Raw genomic sequence first — 10,152 nt, 5'->3', positions numbered from 1 at the left:
CTTGTGCAGACTCGTCCGGGCATCACGTTCAAGTAGACCCTGCACTTCCCTGTTGGAGGTTGAGTGTGAGACAGGTGATCAGGGAGCAGGAAGAGCTTTAGATAGTGTCATCCCCTGTGTTACCCAGATTTCACGTTCTTACCCAGCTCCTTTTAGCACTTCTAAATGTAACCTGCAATGATGAGGCTTGTGGCCTGCCGCAGTCTGACTTGCGCATGCCTTAGCTCCCCGACAACAGCTCCGCTTGCTGGAAGAGCAGTTGTATGTACGTGAACACTGAGAAAGTAGTGAGCCAGAGACCGGCCTCAGGTCCCACAGCTTGTTCCAAACTAGGATCTGGACCTTCTGGTTCTGGTTCTGGTTCTGCAGAGCAGGCTCTGTGTGTGTCCGGCTGCCCCAAGAGAGGAGCCTTACTCCCTCCCGTGGGGACAGCTGAGCAAGGGCGCATGGGCCTGGCCTCTGGACTCTCTCTCCACAAGGGCTGACAGCCCATCGCTCGGGGTGACAACCATGAAGAGCCTCCTGCTAATGCCTCCTGAGGGTCTGCAGTGTGTGGGTGCTGGGGGCCACTGGGAATGCCCGGGCACTTTCATGCCCTTAAGACCCTCCGGGACCACAGCCTGCATGAGATACTACTTTTTAATGATAATTATGAGCACTGGCGAGAGTGTTGGTCAACAGGAACTGTCACACTTTTCTGGGAGTAGTTAAAACTGAAGTCACCATTTTGGAGGGCGGTTGGACTCCATGGTTCAAAACACTTTAAATCCATGACCCCAAAATATTCTAGCTTTGGCTTTGACCCTCCCCTCTCAAACCAAACCTCTCATCTGGCCCACACCTCCTCCTGACCCAGCTCCCACACCCCGGCTCTGCACTTGCTTTACCCCTGCTTCTGACCACATTGTTTGCATTTAATCTCCATTTATATTTGATGTTTAACCCTGAATTCCTTTACAGAATTCTACCACTCTGACTTATCTCTGTCCAGACAGGCTCTGAAAGGTCACATCCAAATTATGGCCCCTCACATCTGAGCACAGCATGCCAGTCCTGTGGCCGTTACCGTGGTTAAGATACCACCGTTCGATAAATAAAGAAGCAAAACATTCTGAGGGTTTGGAGCCTCCATCTGACTCAGAGCAAAGGTTCGGGCTGTTTCTAAGGCGAAAGCTAGTAGCTTCATCAGCTACTGTGGGAAGTATTAGGTTGAGAGAGGTGAGAAAGCGGGGACACTGGCAGGAGGGGGATCTGGTCATCACGACATCCCACCTAGAGTGTGTTGGGAATGGTAGAAAGAGATCTGTAAACTTGTTGTACGCCTGCCTCCAGCTGAGCCACTTTGCCAACATCCCTGTCAGGTCACAGCGATAACTTGGGCCCCCTGTGGTTCCTCCAATTACTCTGGTCTGCTGTTGCCATACCCAGGTCATTCCCCAGCAAGCAGAAGCCATGGGTTTAAACCCTACTCCTAAACCACATGACTGCCCACCCCACTGAGCTGCTCAGAGCTGTTCGCCCTGTCCCTGCCCTGGGCCCGGCTCCGGGCGCAGCGTGATGGCCAGGCTTGGGGGGAGGGGGGAGCAGAGGGCTGCAGAGATGCTGTCAGGCTCTGGTATTATTGTCCAGAGCTGGGAGGCCACTTATCTGGAACGCCCACACAGGGAAATGAGATAGTCCGGCAACACTTTTCCTACCAATATCCTTATCTTGACTGGAAAGAAGACTGTGTTTGTGTGTGAAGACATGTGTGTGTGATTTTACAAACTCCTGTGTATGTCTACACGTTTTCCATGCCATGACTTCTGACCAGGTGGATGTTGTTTGTGTAATTTAATGACTTGAATATGAGTCTGCAAAGTATATCCAAACTTGTCATGTCGGAAGAAAAGTAGGTGGCAAAAAGGGAGACCAGAGATGGGAGGCACAGAAGGAGAAAAACAGCATCAGGGGAAACATTTCTAAAAGACTGAAAACAACCAGCTTTGGTGACAGGGTGACGAAATGAATATTTTCATACATTGATTAGGAAAGTTGTGTAATGTTGAAAAGTTAAATGTATCTTCCCTAGTAAGTCTACTTTCTATATCTACCCAAGAGATAGTATGCATGCACAACACAAAGAGATGTACAAGAATATTCATTACAGAATTATTATGGCAGCAAAAACTATAAATAACCTAAATGTCAATTGACAGGGGAGTGGTTTAAATATATTATTGTTTAGTATATTATAAGTATCAGTCAGAAAGAACAAAAAAATAATCTTTATACCAAAATGGAAAGATTCCCCCAAATGCGTAAGTTTAAAAAAATACCAAATCACAGAATTTATATGGATTATACTATATAAGGAACAAAAAATATATAAATTTCTACAGAAATATAAATATCTATGTATCTATTTATATAGATATCTCTACATATGGAAACGCACACACTCTCACATATACAGAGAGAGAGAAGGAGGCCTGGAAGGTGTTCACACAGAAATGACAGCAGTGTTTGCCTCTAAAGGAAAAGGCTGGAATTAAAGATGTATTATCTAAATACTCCTACCATGGAGATAAGTTTCTGTATAATTTGTTTAATTATAAACACATTTAAACATTTTTTATAAATAAATTTTTATTTTAATGGGGTGACATCAATAAATCAGGGTACATATATTCAAAGAAAACATTTCCAGGTTATCTTGTCATTTAGTTCTGTTGCATACCCCTCACCCAAAGAGAGATCGTCCTCCGTCACCCTCTATCCAGTTTTCTTTGTACCCCTCCCCCTCTCCCTCCTCCCCTCCCCCCACCCCCCGTAACCACCCCACTCCTGTCCATGTCTCTTAGTCTCGTTTTTATGTCCCACCAATGTATGGAATCCTGCAGTTCTTGTTTTTTTCTGATTCACTTATTTCACTCTGCATAATGTTATCAAGATTCCACCATTCTGCTGTAAGTGATCCGATGTCATCATTTCTTCTAGCTGAATAGTATACCATGGTGTATATGTGCCCCATCTTCTTTATCCAGTCTTCTATTTTTTTTTTTACAGTGATTAAAAGCCTTTAAGCAAACTCTTGGCCAATACAGCAAGAATCCATAAAAGAGTAGTGTCCTTAAGATGTTCACCAAGTCTTAAACATTTTAAAGAAATCAACAACACTAAGGTCCACTAACCACAGACCCTATAATCCAAACAGAAATTGGGAAAGAAAATCAATTATCTTGTTTTCTGTAGCAAACCTGTGATTCTGCCTGGTTCTCATCCTCCTGGTAAGTTGAAGGGAGCAGGAGCAAGAGCAAGCAGGAAGAAGGGACCGAGGTCACCACCACACCTTGTGTACATGGGGAAAGAATAAGGTTATTTTTACCTGTGTTGTTCTGAAAAGTAGCTACCGATGCAGAGAACACAGGTAGGGTAGCTGAAAGTTTTCCCCATAGAGTTAGATCCAGAAAAAGGTTTAATTTGAGCCAATCTTTTTTTATTTATATTATCAATTGGGAAACTGAGGCCTGAGTAGGTAAAAAAGAGTAAAATTCTTGCAACTCTACAATTAATTCTCCTCCTCTTTCTGGATCGTGGAGGAGAGGAGGAGAATTCAACCCAGAGACAGTAATAAAGATATACACTCCCTCACTCCAGGAGAAATTCTGGCAAAGCTCCTAAACTTGAGCAGACCCATAGATGATGCTAGAATCATTTAAAATCTCACCACCTGGAGAATGGGAACCAGGGATCTCAGGATCAGAAGATGAAGACTAAAGCTCTCAGCCTTTACAGACCCTTCCCCAAAACTCTTTACCCAGGATGGAACCACTACTCACAAGACATATGTCAAGGACAAGCAAAATTAATAAAGAAAAAAATTGTCTCCTAGTCCTCCACCTTACGTTCAAAGCAGTTCTCTTCCATTGTAGTTTAGCTAGATATAAAATTCTAAGTTGCCAGTTATTTTTCTTTAGCACTTTATTCCTTTTTTTTTTTTGGCTGCTGTGCTGTGAAAAGTCAGTCCTCAGTCTAATTGCTGTACCTTGGTATATTAACCCATCTTTTCTCTCTGGTTGCTTTGGAAATTTTTCTTCTTATCTTTTATGTTTTACAATGTGTCTGGGAATAGATTATTTTTAATCTAGTTTATAACTGTGTTTATTAAACCTAAGTATACTTGCCTTTCATTAATTCTGGAAAATCCTCAGTTATTATTTCTTCAAATATTGCCTCTTGAAATAACGTTTTCTTGTATTTCTTCATTTTGCCTTAGTTTGATTTCCAAAAGTGGAGCCTGAGAGCATGATTTAAGTGCAGTTTGATTTCCAAAAGTGGAGCCTGAGAGCATGATTTAAGTGCAAATTTATTAAGGAAGTGATCCCAATGACCAGAAATAGTGAGGTATGGAGAGTGAAACAGAAAATTCTATAAAGTTCACATTATTGAACTAGTTATCACTGTGGCTATCTGGGGCTCAGTCCTCTTTCAGAGGACTCTTTAGAGAACTTTGTAGCACATGCCTTGGATTGTTTCAATGAAGAACAATTTAATTGAGGCATTTATTTACTTACTCCCATCCTCCATTAGTGGAGGGCTGCTCATCTAAGTTGAATCATACAGTATTTGTCCTTTTGTGACTGGCTTATTTCACTGAGCAAAATCGAGGTTTATCCATGTTGTAGCATGTGTCAGAATGTCATTCCTTGTACACCTAAAACTAATACAATGTTATATGTCAATTATATTTCAATTTTAAAAATAAGTAAATAAAAAAATTGCATTCTTTTTTAAGGCTAAATAATATTCCACTTTGTTTATTTATTCATCCATGGATGGAAATTTGGGTTGAAACAAATTCTTTTTTTAATTATTAAGTGAGAGGCTGGGAGGCAGAGAGACAGAGTCCCACATGCACCCCAATCAGGATCTACCCAGCAAGTCCCCTACCAGGCAATGCTCTGCTCAACTGCTCTGTTGCTCAGGAACTGATCTATTTTAGCACCTGAGGAGCCATCCTCAGTGTCCAGGGCCAATGTGCTGAAACTATTTGAGCCATGGCTATGGGAGGAGAAGAGAGAGAGAGAGAAAGAGAGAGAGAGAGAGAAAGAGAAAGAGAGAGAACGGGGAGAGGTGGAGGAGCATATGGTTGCTTCTCCTGTGTACCCTGACTGGGAATCAAACCCAGTACTTCCACACGCTGGGCCAATGCTCTACTGCTGAGCCAACCAGCCCCAGTGAAACAAAATTTTAAGTAAGAGTTTCAGCTGGAGTTTAGGGTTATTGGGAGATGTTTTACCCACCTAGAGTTACAGACAAAGTCTTTCTCACCAATGAGCAGGGGGTTTTAGTTCCCCTTTCACTGAGCATCAGCTTTTCAAGGGCTCTGACTTATACAGGGATCTCAGGGGCAACTCCCTTTTCTTATACTCCTAGAGCCTCAATGCCTGTCCCTGTGAGGTAGTTAAAACCAAAGCCTCTAGCCAATAGCACCTACTTCCTAATGAGATCCCGCCTCTCTCAGACTCCAGGGCCCACAGAATCAGTTCTCACTCTAACTACTCTGACTTTCTATTCCTTCTTCATCCTTAGAACCTTGGGGTTTCCCTTTCCTGTTTTAAAGTGGTTTTCAACCTTGGCTCATATTAGAGTCAACTGGGGACATTTTAAAAATTCCCGGACACAACCCAGACCAGACATCCAATTTAAATCTCTGGTAATCAGAAGTAAGGTTATTGAAATAAAACTATCTTATGTAAATAACCATACAAGAGGTACCTGAGTATGCAAAAAAAAACTATGAAGGTTGATTCAAGGTGTCAAAACATAGGAGCCCTGTCCTGTTCTCACTCTGCTGCCTTTGTTAGGTTATAGTTCGAAAGTGGGAAATTGTGGTCTGGGATCATTTTTAGGCTGCAAACTTAATCTGGAAATAATATTGATTGTCAAGTATAACTACCTCCTTTAGCCTCCTACGTGAGCTCTTCCTTACAAAGCCCAGATTTGGTACCATTAACATTCTGATGTCCCACACCACATCTTTCTATGGGGAATGAACCAGTTTTCAACAAGAGCAAAGCAACAAGTCTGTCCAGTATTAAACTAGCAAATGCATATGTCATCTTCATTTTGTCACCTCTACTGAATGAAGTGACCTCTTTAGCCCATATATGATTCTTTGCTGTTCATACACTTGCATCAGCCCCAGCGAACTCATTAATGATAATAATAGTAACCAGCAAATAGTAACAACTTCTGCTATTTAATTTTTTTTTTTTAACAGTGACAGAGAGAGAGTCAGAGAGAGTGATAGACAGGGACAGAGAGAGATGAGAAGTATCAATCATCAGTTTTTTGTTGTGACACCTTAGTTGTTCATTGATTGCTTTCTCATATGTGCCTTGACCGCGGGCCTTCAGCAGACTGAGTAACCCCTTGCTCAAGCCAGCAACCTTGGGTCCAAGTTGGTGAGCTTCTGCTCAAACCAGATGAGCCCGCGCTCAACCTGGCGACCTCAGGGTCTCGAACCTGGGTCCTCCGCATCCCAGTCCAACGCTCTATCCACTGCGCCACTGCCTGGTCAGGCAACTTCTGCTATTTAAACTGCCCTATTGCTACCAGGGTCCAGAACCTGGACTCCAAATTTTACATCTTTATTTTTTATTGTTCTTACATAAATGTAATTATAAAAAATAAAATGAATATACATTATACTATATAAAAATGTTATAACTTTATACTATATAAGAAATATAAAATTATTACTATTATTATAAACTATTATGCAAAGAGATAAGTGCAGAAAAACAGACCACAATATTATCGTAGCCAAGGTTTAATAGGTTTTGATACTTTGTCATATTGGCCTCAAATCAAATTATAGAGTGAAAACTTTTATCACATTCTTTATCCCTCCCCTCCCCAGAGGTAACTGCTATCTTAAAGTTGTGCTTATCATTTGCAAGAACATTTTATACCTTTTCTACATGCACAGATATCCATAAATAACATACAGAATTGCATGCGTTTGAAATTTTTACCTAAATTAAATGGCATTGGAAGGGAATAACAGGTTACGCTACACACATGCAGCATCTGCACATTCCAGTAGGTGTCACTAGTGTTTCAGTCAGAGAGAAAGGTGGGGGGAAGAGAGTGATGGGTTTTTTGTTGTTGTTCTCAGCGATATAGATTTGGAGTCTCGTTCTGTGGAGGTTTTAACTCATTTGCATTTTGAGACTGTCTACATGTAACACACTGGAGCTTTATTTTTCAAAGCTTAAAAGCAGCATTGTATGCAATGAGACCTCAGTTTGTTTGTTTTTTTAACTCTTTCTCTAGAGGAAAGGCCCATGAGATATGGAGAAAGGCACAGAGCAGAAAGGTGGAAGATACCCCTGGAGTGTTTGGCAGAATCTGATGTTAGTCCCAGCGCCTCAGCTAACCAGCTATGCCAACTTGGGAAAGCAGGTTCCTTCCCTGGGCCTCAGTGCACCCCACTGCTTGCAGGAGTGAGGGAGTCAGACATAGTAAGGATAGCATATCCTTGCACCTCTGGCACCGATGCTGGTCCTTTGAGAGTGGCTCCCGGGGCTGCCCTGGTGTAAAGCCAGGAGGCACGGCCAGGGCCACCATCACAGCAGCCGCCTGGCCCATGCAGGTTCGCATTGGATTCGGACAGTCGGTAAAGAAACCATGGAGCCAAAAACTGGTGGGCCATAGCCTTTAATCCTACCTTGCACCCAGCGGGCAAGTAAAAATACACACTGAGCTCCAAAACCCAGTCACACTCAGTGCTCACAAAGCCACTGACTTATCCGAGTTTCCTAGAATCAAAGGTTTCTAGCTCACCAGACTTATTCTCCTCAGTTCCCCATCTCTCCTTCCTTATCCCAAATACAAACTCTACACAAACTGGCATCTCACTCAGCACTCCACCATCTTGGCTGCTTCTCCTGGCCTCCTCCACGTGGCCTTTCTCTGCTCTCCTCTGCTCTCTCTTCTAATACTAGTCTCAGGAACCAAGCATCCAAGCTCCCACTTCGTCCCCATTTTATAGTGTAGCAATCCAAACTCTTAATCCAATATACAAAACAGGGAAGTCTCTAATACAAAGTCACTTCTCTGAGGCATGATTGGATTGTACCGCCCTACATCAAAAAGGGTGGGAAAGGCTTAATCCCAAAACCAAGCCCCAGGCTACAAGGATTTTCAACACACATTAATATCACCTGGGCTACCGCCTCACGTGGGCAGCGTAATCTTTAACAAAGTGAGCATAATACATTTTATCTGCCCAACACCTGGACAGAGAAAGAAAGGGTTCCCCGTATTCCACACTCACTAGAGGGCAGTGGGCATGCCCCCATGTTTGCCATCCCAGACGAGAACTTCTTGAGGTCCCTACCAGGTCTAAATTCACCTCCCTTCCTGCCCTCCTGGCTGGGCAGCAGCAAAAGAAATTTGCTGACGTGGGGCCATGACCAACCCCATCTTGATTATGCACATATTTATTTTATTCATTTTATTTTTAAAGTGGGTGTGGCTTGTTTTAAATCTCAGGAAGTCTTAGTTAAATGACCAGTTCAGGTTCAGAGAGCACAGAGGTTGAGAACCCATTTGGACTGTGGTCAGACCTCGGTTTTTCCTGAAACCGCCAGGCAGATTAGCCTTGCCTCTTCACTCCCAGATCCACAGCAGAGCCCTGAAAGCACACATCCTGCATCCCCACTCACTAAAACTGTCAACAGTCACAGCAAATTTGATTAAACAACAACAACAAAAAAGTCCAAAGAAGTGCTGCCAGTTTGATACTTTTTTAGGAGTCCATGAGGGCCAGTGTGTCTACCCATTAAACATCTGTCCTAACTACCACTGGTCTTGGAGGCAGGGGCATGGGCCGACCATGTGAGCCATGAGCTTCGGGAGGTCTGGGTCACCCTGTGGCAGCTTCCAGAGGCTGGAGCCTGCCCCTGGGCTGCACTCCTCCCACTGGCCCCTCCCTGACCTGCCCTCTCTCTGGCCTTGGGGCCCTGGGGAGGCCTGAAAGGGCCATGGGAGTTTGGCTACCATTATCCGGCCCTTATCTGAGCCCACTTAGTTCAATGACTAGGAGCCGACCTGAGGGTCACGCCTGTCTCCAGAGAGCCAGTGCTATCTCGGTGACCTGCAGAAACCTTGGCATGAGCTCATGTTTTCTGACGACAGAGAGGACCCCAGCCATATCGCTGCTCCGAACCCCCACCCCCAGCGTCTGGCAAGAGCTGGGTGAAGGCTCCACCATTACTCACTGAAATAGCAACACAGATAACCACAGCAGACAGAAATACATTGATGAATTTCCATTCAGAAAAACCCCTCGTCCCACCCTCCCCTCGGTCTTCCTGTGGTCCCACTCAGTGGGACACTCAAGCACAAAGGCAAGGCCTTTCTCAGACACAGCCTGGAAACCATCACGACCAATTGTGGAGGTTCAGAACAAATCACCCCAAGATGTGCCTCAGCGGTATACAGATTACTTTAAGCTAAAGGCAACTTTAGCTGCATGCTCAAGAGAAAATTCTGCCCCACCCTTTAACTACCTATAGGAATTTGAATTAGGGGCCTTGCTCATAAGAGATTATCAGAGATAACTTCTTCTGACCTATCTATAGGGCAGGGCAAACTTGTATTTACTAACCTTCTGTTTTTCTTATCATCTTGCAATGACCCTTTGAAGTCCCCAAGCTGCATTATTTCATCCCTAGCTCAGAATGTCCTATATACTTCCATCTCTCTTTCTATCTCTGAACCTCTCTCATGCATGTGGGGTCTGTGTATGCAGGGTTTTTATAATAAAGATGTATTAAATGTGGTTTTCTCTTGCTAATCTGTCTCATGTCTATTTGATTATTAAACCAGACAGAACCTTGAAGGTAGAAGAAAGTTTGTTCCTCCCTCACGCCCCCACCACCACCATGAGGACATGATGGACCTTAAACTACTGAATTAAACTACTGAAAAGTATAATTCCTGCGAAGTATAATCAAGAATTCATGTGCTTGTAGTGGCGCAGTGGATAAAGCATCTACCTGGAATGCTGAGATCGCCAGTTTGAAACTCTGGGCTTGCCCGGTCAAGGCACATACAAGAAACAATGAGTTGATAACTCTCGCTCCTACTTCCTTCCAC

The sequence above is a fragment of the Saccopteryx bilineata genome, chromosome 1, assembly GCF_036850765.1.
Source record: "Saccopteryx bilineata isolate mSacBil1 chromosome 1, mSacBil1_pri_phased_curated, whole genome shotgun sequence".
Classification (NCBI taxonomy): domain Eukaryota; kingdom Metazoa; phylum Chordata; class Mammalia; order Chiroptera; family Emballonuridae; genus Saccopteryx; species Saccopteryx bilineata.
This window is presented reverse-complemented; position numbering follows the sequence as displayed.